Source organism: Typopeltis vanoorti, chromosome 3, assembly GCF_054136105.1.
Source record: "Typopeltis vanoorti isolate ZY-2024b chromosome 3, IOZ_Tvanoo_1.0, whole genome shotgun sequence".
Classification (NCBI taxonomy): domain Eukaryota; kingdom Metazoa; phylum Arthropoda; class Arachnida; order Uropygi; family Thelyphonidae; genus Typopeltis; species Typopeltis vanoorti.
In genome coordinates, this window is record NC_143551.1 from 26,065,592 (window position 1) to 26,075,000 (window position 9,409).

The window sequence follows — 9,409 nt, forward strand, 5'->3', positions numbered from 1 at the left end:
CGGTCATTCATCCATCATTTTCCCTTTTCGGTCAGAAGTGGTGGTACCTGACGATTTTTTTGCAATCTGAATTGCGGCATTCTCTTACTACTAACTGAATTTTGTCAACATTTGCCTCGTCAATTTGTGTGTGAATGTTGAGAATGACAGCGTAATGGAAAGAAGAGGTGATTGCTGAGATTGGTGAACAGATTGTATGATAATTGATCAAGATATTGGTATTCTGTATGTAACTTATTGTTATGACGTGATTCTAATATTGTATATTAATATACAACTTGACGCAGCTAGTTGGCAGGGTGGTACTGACAAATGATGAAGTTCGTACATCTGAAATGCTATATTCTATAGATATTTCTGTTTTTGATATAAGAAAATGGTTTACGTAGCAAATGAGGCTACCTTATTTCTATTCTCTGGACTAGAAAAATGATAGCAAGTGTTTCTATTTAATTACATGGTTAGATATAATATTTAGCAACTGCAGTTTTTAATGCAGTAATAAATGATTAATTCTAGAATGTAATGAAAATATTCCTTTAATCTATGAGTTGTAATTAACCTCTTATAAGTAAAGAAAGAACTTTTGTGTATTTTGCATGATAGTGGAATAAAATGCCTACAAGTAAATAATAATATTAGTATCACTTCTCTGCTAGTCGAGCTTACCACTATGGTACTGCATATGAGTATATTCCTAGATGTAAGGTACTTTCATACTTAACTATAGTATAGTATTTTTACTTTCAAAAAATGTATACATATTTAAATGCAATGACACAAAGATTAGTGGGATATAATTTAACTTCAACTTCAAATTAAAATGCAGTACTTTACCTGAAGTTTATGAATTCTGCTAAAATCTTCATTATCTTCCCTTCTACACCACCAGTTATAATTTCTTCACCATTGCTATTCAAAGATACTTCAAAATAATGCGGGCGCTTGAAAGATAGGAGAAAATTAATCTTCGACTATACTCTATATATTAATAAACTTTATTATTCAAATATTATTCGTTGTATTTTAAAATAATAATAATAACTGTTTACAACATATATTATTATAATATTGATAATGATGATCGTTACAGATGTTTCTTTGCAATTTTACACTCTATATATACAATATCAATGGATATAATCATTGTATATTGCATACTTTTGTTACAGTTATTACATACATTACATACATTTGATTACATATAATACATATTACATCAAATGTATGTAATATAATATATATTACATACATTTGATTACATATGGTACATTACTTACATTTCTTTACGTATGATACATTACTTACATTTGATACTTACATTACATACATTTGTTTACAGATAATACATATTACATACATTTGATTACTTATGATACATTACTTACATTTGTTTACGTATGATACATTAGTAGTAGGGGTGACAGTTTGAACAAATGCTTTCGGTGGGCATGGCTTCATGGGTCATGAATTTCCCTGTGGGCGTATGTGTCAATGACTTCAGTTGTTGTGTTTTGGTTCGCGTATGGCATTATGGGTGATGATAGAGATAAGGATTCGTGTCGTGATTGGTGGACACTTCTGACAAGATCAAGATCAAGATAAGATAAGGAATCGTGACGTGATTGGCCGATGACGTCATTGTGTACATGGCTTCATGGGTCTGGAATGTTTGGGATTTCCCTGTGGGCATATGTGTCACTGGCTTCAGCTCTTGTGTTTTGGTTCGCGTATGGGATTATGGGTGATGGTAGAGATAAGGATTCGTGTTGTGATTGGTGGTGCAATTCTGACAAGATGAGTATCAAGATATGATAGGGAATGGTGACGTGGGTGTGTGTGGTTTTGAGATGTAGATAAGTGATGTCATTTGTTAGTTGTAAATAAGTGACGTTATTGTTTTGAATGGAAAGGATGATATTAGTGGATAAGAAATCGTGTCGTGATTGGTGGACACTTCTGACAAGATCAAGATCAAGATAAGATAAGGAATCGTGACGTGAATGTTTGTTATGAGATGTAGATAAGTGACGTCATTTGTTAGTTGTAAATAAGTGATGTTATTGTTTTGAATGGAAAGGGAAATATATTAGTGTATAAGTAATCGTGTTTTCATTGGTGGACACTTTTGACAAGATCAAGATAAGATAAGAATCGTGATGTTATATGTTTGGATATTCACAGTTTCGAGGGGTTTTCTGAATAATTAATTATATGCTATGTCACTCAAACATACAGTTTTTTTTTCTTCTATAAATGGGTGTACTAATTTTCCAATACATTTTGAGGTATTTCTTTCCTGTTAAACAGTGGGATTCTTACAGTAAGTCATGATGGCGACAGTGTAATAAGCTATTCGAGCTTTTCTGAATAATTAATTATATATTTAAAATACCTGTCCTTAAACACACACACATACACATACACATTAGACATAAAAAATCGCTAATGTGTCCATGGCATAATGTGTCCAATACTATTCAGTATTAGAATTACACTTACCAAAAACAAGCGAACAGTGATTATTGTTAAATCACTGTTCAAGTTATGTTATGTTATTCAAGTTATGTTCAAGTTAAAAAAAAAAAACTTACATTTCTTTCCAGAATGGGAACACCTTGGTACTATCTAGGTTTTCTGAATATTCCAAATTGTTGATTAACATATATTCACAGAACACAAACACCAGTCTGAAAAGACATTTCACTTTTCATTATAGGTTACTGTGGCTAACATATATTCACACCACAAAACACACAAAACATAGGAGTTGAAAGATATTTCTGTAAATAATCAGAAAAGCTAGTGGACTACTTAATTTACTTTAGTATCTGAGTGGTTCTCTGTATTAATTCTTTCCCACTGTTGCCTAACCTTGGTGGGAAAGTCTATGCGGCGTTTTGTTTAGGGCCAGTGTTATTTCCGGTTTCGAATTCCGATTGCTGTTAGAGTATGGAATTCTGACAAGTGAAATTATTATTATTTTTTTTTTTCAAATTGATTGGTTATTTTCTGTATTTTACTTTTAAAAATCATATTCTAACAGAATAACTGAGCAACATTAATATATATATATATATAAAGTGTATGTGAATTTATTTTCCAACACTATATTTCTCATTAAGTCTTATCTTAAATATATCTCACTTATCCTCTCGCTGTTTGTTGTACGTAGGTGAGAAATCGTGTGTTTTGGTTCGAACTCTTGGTTTCCATTGGGAAATTTTAATGCATTCCTCAGGGATATTTCTCGAACTGAGGAATTCGTTAAATTTTTTTACTAAAACTGGTAGTGCGTAGTCCCAAAAAGTTAGGTAGAATTCTATCCCAAACCCATCTAACCCTGGGGTTTTCCTTGCCTTAATTGTTTTGCAAGCTTTTTTATTATTTCCTCAGCAGTATCGGCCTGTCATGCAGAGAGGTTAGATGCTCAGGAAGACGTTTGATGTCCCACTCACTGAAAACATCTGCACTCCGCTGACCAGAAAAAAAGCCGAGTTGCTGATGATGGAAAAAGCGAAGAATTTCAGGGGTTGATTTTATGAATTTGCCATTCTCTTGGATCTGGTAAACTGTTCGCTCATGATTTGCCACCACCCGTTGTTGATTGTAGAAAGTGGCAGAAGGTGTTTCCAAATATCTGAGATAGAGTCTCACTGGAAATCGAGGTCCTCGACTCTACTCTGCCGCTCTTGCTGTAGGTCGATTTCTACCTGTCTGATAAGATCACAACAGGGAATTCCTCTCCGCTCGCTGGTGCAGTAACAGCCGAGCTCCCTATGGAGATCGCTCAGACGTTGTCTCTCTTGGTGTGCCCCACACCACTCAAAGAATTCCCTTGTCTGCGTCTTGAACTGTAGCCAGGTTTCCCAGTGCCAGTTAGTATCTCTCCTTTCGTTACAGAGGTTCTGTAGCTTATAGCTGAAAAGACTAGGAAAATTGGGAGGGAGACTCCAAGGACCTTTGACTGTTTCTGTTATTTATGGTATCCTTATTTGTAATAGGACCATTTTGTGATCTGTTAGCAGACCTCTCACAGCGATATGATGTACCCCAAGAACATGTGGTTCTAAAAACTGGGATACATAGAACATGTCGAGCCTTGTTGATATCTGACCACTGTACCACGTTGTTCCGAATTTAGTGGATTCTGCCGTCTCCAGATATCAACAAGGTCTAAGTTTTCGCAGCATCGTTTTAGTGCTTCAAACCCGCAAGTTCAGTTATTAGCGTTTCCGCCTATTTTGTCATATCGTGCATCTTCTATACAGTTCCAGTCGCGAGCTACTATTAGGTGTTGCGCACCTGGAAAATAGTTTTCAGTGCGGCAAAGAAACAGTTTGTTGGACGTACGGTGGCCGTCCAGTCCATGGCCAACAGACGTCCCATAGCGTCTTTCTGGACACTAAAGAACCCTCCCAGCCATTGGGGGGCGAATTAGTCTCCCCACTCCTCGCGAGTGAGCTTACCGATTTTTCGAGAAGCTACCCCGTCACCAGTTCTGGTGACTGGGTGGCTTTTCGAAAAGTTCTCCACGTCCCAGTGTTTGTAAAAGTGGGTTTCTTGTAAGAATAAAATGTTGATATTATGCATTAGCATCAGTCTCCAGACAGCGCTTTGCGCCTGAGTATATGCATACCGCTTATGTTTAATGTTGCAATTTTTAAACTTTGGTTCATTTTAGAATTTGGGGGGAGTTACTTATTTTACGAACTTCTTGAATTCTGGGATGGGGGGGGGGCGATTGTATTGCTATCCTCCATGTTGCCAGGTGGTAGCTGTACGGATGGAGCTGCTTCTTGCTCTGCCATCATAGGGTTTTCTGTAGGTATTGCGGAGGCAGGGGTTATATTACCTCCTCGTCTTTCCGCAAGCGTTCTACGCGGGCATGCATTTTCTTTGTGTTTTGTGTCCCCGTATTTTAAACATGCTTGATCGCATTTATCCAGGCCGTGACTTGCTGTCAAGCAGTTTTGTTATTTGCCTTTGGGTCAATCTGCTCCCATATATTCGAAGGATGTGAAGCACTGTTTCTTGACACCAGGGTAATTAATCATTATCTTGGCTGAACCGATAAATATGAAGTTGGGAACGGGTGTTTTCATCTCCACGGAGACGTAGACCACCCCCGACTTCCATTCTGGGACGTCACTGTCCTGCATTATTCTAACTTCTTTAACTGTTCCCCATTTCGAAAAAAAATTCTTAATTAAAGCGTCCCCAGTTTCTAAATATTCTACTGGAAATCTGTCTATTCGGATCGTTTTTAACATACTTCCTGCTGTAGTAGGGTTGTATATTTGTACTTGACATTGAACTCCTAAAGAGAGTTTTGCTCTCGTTGCTTCATCTTTTACAATGACTTGGAACCTTATTATTAATCCCTACAGTATCTATTAACGTTTTCGCGAACGTCCGCTTTTCGATGTTCGAGTTTACCTCGAAACCGAGGGTTTTCACTCTAGATAGGTAAGAAGGAAGTCATATCAGAAAATTAAGAATACCCTTATTATAATTTCCCGAAAAAAAAAGGAAGGAACCTGTGGGCCTTCCGGGAAAGAGAAAAACACCAAGCATTCCCCGTCTGTAGAAATCTCCTACTAACAGGCAGCAGACTGACAGACAGGCACCAGGCAAGATCAAAAATACCAGAGAAAAACAAGGAAAATAACAAGATGTCTTGTTAAGACTTGATAACAAGTCTTACCAAGTTGACTAGCAGGTATCATGCAGCAGGGCTCGCACAGGATCCTCAGGCTCTCGATCTCGTAAAAAAAACAGCGGCTGGACTTGAGAGTAAGTGGACATCAGCTAGAGCTAGACCAAATTGATACCAAAGGGTATAGCGAAAAGAACTTATATACTCTGCTATAGGAGTTGTCAAACAGGTGCAACCACTAAGTTACTTAAATATAAAGAGCCAATAGGCTGCATTTCGGCGATATAAACATTATTCAGATTAAGGGGATATTAAATCCCACATTGTTTAAAACCGAATAAGAAACTCAAAGATTGGATTCAGAGAGTTTCATGCCGAATAAAGTAAACTATAAAAGTATCGGCGGTTACTAGCGTGAGCTATTAACTGTGAGCTATTAACAAGGAGTTGCCTGAGATTGTACTAGGTACTAACTTTCAAGCTCTAATTCACGCAGAAATGCTTTTATTCCAGCAGTAATTTTACTTTCTGACTCCCTTAGTTAAGTATTCTTTTTTTTTTGGAGAAAAAAAAAATCAGGCTTAAGTTTTATTCTAAAACAGGTGTTAGGAGATGATCTCCATACTCCATAGACACTTAGTCAGTTAAATGTTTAATTTAAAAGTATTTTACGAGCGCATATAAGAAACGTTTATCTCAAAGTTTTTTTTTTTAGAACAGGTGTAAGGAGATGATGTTTTACAGACCTTTTAGCCACAACTTCTGGGTTATACAGCTAAACGGTTTGACTGAGGCCTCTTTTTACCTACTACTATCCTACTTTACCTTTCTTTAACCTCCCCTATTATTACCTGCTTACCCTCAGCAATCTTTATACCCCAAAAGTTGATGATGAAAGACATTCACAACCATTCTATCTACTCACTGATGAAGCCTCAAAAAAGGCTGAAACCGGTCTGGGTAGTGACCACCCACCATAATGTAATAACAGCATACATTTCCTAGGAAATGCGTTTTTACATTATGGAAAATACCAACATTAGCGATCAGAACGTTCCCCACATTTGTAACGAGTTGCCTGAGATTGTACTATGTACTAGGACTACTTCCATTAGCTCACGCTAGTAACCGCTGATACTTTATAGTTTACTATATTCGGTATGAAACTCTCTGATTCCAATCTCTGAGTTTCGTATTCGGATTTAAAATAATGTGGCATTTAATAACCCCTTAATTTGAATAATGTTTATATCGCCGAAATGAAGCCTATTGGCTCTTTATATTAATTTTGTATTTTCTGAGTTTAGGTGTGTGGAGATTTTCGTGAGCCAGTCTATGATCAGATTTATGTCATGTTGCATATTTGTTTGGGCTGTGCTTGCGTTATTATGGATGGATATTATTGCTGTATCGTCTGCGTATTGGAATATCTTACCTTTGAGTGGTAGGTGATTAATATCGTGCGTGTAAATGTTGAATAGATTTGCGGAGAGTACAGCTCCCTGTGGTATTCTACAGGTTACTGTTAGCTCTTTGCTTCGGTTTGACCGATACGTGTCATATGCTTTCTATTTTGAAGGTAGTTTGTAAACCATTTGTGAAGAGGCTCGTCTATTCCAGCATGCCTCAGCTTTTCTAACAAGGTTTGATATGTAAGTGTATCGAATGCTTTAGTTAGCACAATAAAGACTACCACGGCAATTTTGTTTTTGTCTAAGGGGGTATTAATTACGTCTATAAAGTCTTCCAAGAGAGATGTTGTTTCCTTATTTTTCTGAAAACCATATTGTGTTTTGGAGATAATATGAAAAATCTCAATGTATGCTGTGAGATTCTTCAATATGATCCTCTCCATAATTTGATTGATAATTGGTAATGTTGTTATGGGTCTGTAATTGCTGATTAAATTTCTTTTTCCATGTTTGTATATGAGTGTGATTATGGCGGTCTTTACATTACTTGTTATCTGTCCTGTTTTAAATATTTTATTTATTAATTTTAGTAGGATAGGACTTAAACAAGTTGCATGTTGTTTTAAATCTTTCGGTCTGATACCATTAATTCCTGGACCTGTGTTTGGTTTAATTTGATGTTTTGCAGAGAGAAGTTCTGCTTCTTTTATGGTTGGGAATGTCTGTTTTAATTTAATGTCTGTTTTAATTTAAAAGTGGAGGGTCTCGTTTTGTGATTGGGGTAATATTTCTGTGCAGTTCTTGGATGGAGTCTGCAAAGTATTAGTTAAAGTCATTTGCTAGTTGTTGGATAGGTTTTGCGTTTTTCACGAAGCTGTGTTTTATAGTTTCGGAGACGGTGGTGTTGGGAACAAACTCTAGTATCTCATTGCTCAGATGCCAGGTTGGTTTCATGCTGTTTTGTGCAGAGGTTAGTTTGTCTCTGTAGTAGCTTCTTTTTGCATTTCTGATTTGTGTTGCAAGGCGATTCCTTGTTATCTTATATTCAGTTTTTAAAGATGCGTTATTTGGATATCGCTTTAATTCTTTCCTTAAAGCGTCCTTTCTGTGTATTTCTAGGATTTAGTTTTCTGTTATACAATGTTTTTGTGTTGTTTTTGAACGAATTCTGACTTTCTTTGAGCTTTCGTATATATTTCCTCCAGAGTGAGTTTAATGTTGTTGTTGTATAAGATATCTGCTGAATCTGATGCCAGGTGTTCCCAGTTTGGTTTTCTTATTCGGTGATTGACTATTTATTATATATAATAATAATAATAATAATAATAATAATAATAATAATAATAATAATAATAATAATAATAATAATAATAATAATAATAATAATAATAACCGTATTTTATTACAAAGTATATTATAATCTTGACATATGTAGATGATTTACAATGATACAATTGAAGTTTTATGGTATATTTATTCACTACAAATATTCAGTACAAATTCAGTACAAATGTCAAGTGAATATTTTATTTAAATGTGTGAAAATAATAATACTAAGAATGTATTTCCCATATATGTTTACAATGATTCATTTATTTGTTAATAGAGAGATATATTTCATATTAACGATATTGGATGTGGAATAATTTTATATAAATTTACACATAATCCATTTCTGCATTTTGTCATTTACATTTATATTTCAATCTGCAGTTCATTTGAATTTACAAATTATATTTACAGTTTATATTTATCAGTAGGGAATAATGAATGCATTAAATTTACTTTTTAAAATATATCTTTGTGAAACAATATACTACTACTACTACTAATGCTAATAATAATTTGTTTGTTATGTGGCTTTTCTGCTTTCTTAATCGAATCTTCTGTGAAGGTTATAATATATATATATATATATATATATATATATATATATATATATATATTTGAAAAAAATAGATTTAATGACTCCAAGACCGAGATAACATATAAAGATTTTAATGATAAATACTACCAGTCTCGGCATATAGCAGCCTTTTTCAGGCATTTATAAAGGAAAGGAATACTAATAAACATTGAATTATTTAAACAAACTGGAAATTACAGGTACAAATTGCCTCACATAATCGATACATAAAAACGTTGTATTTTTCAAGTTGTTCCAACTGGCGTGCCATTGTTTGTTGCAACTGTGCGTGCAAGTTCACGTGAACGCCAATATTGAACAACTGCAGCATGGCTATCAGGGATGTTACAACTTAAATTATTATTTAAGTGGACCGGGCTCAGCAGGATTTCCCTTGATTCCACGATTTTCCTTTCAAACTCATCTTCACAG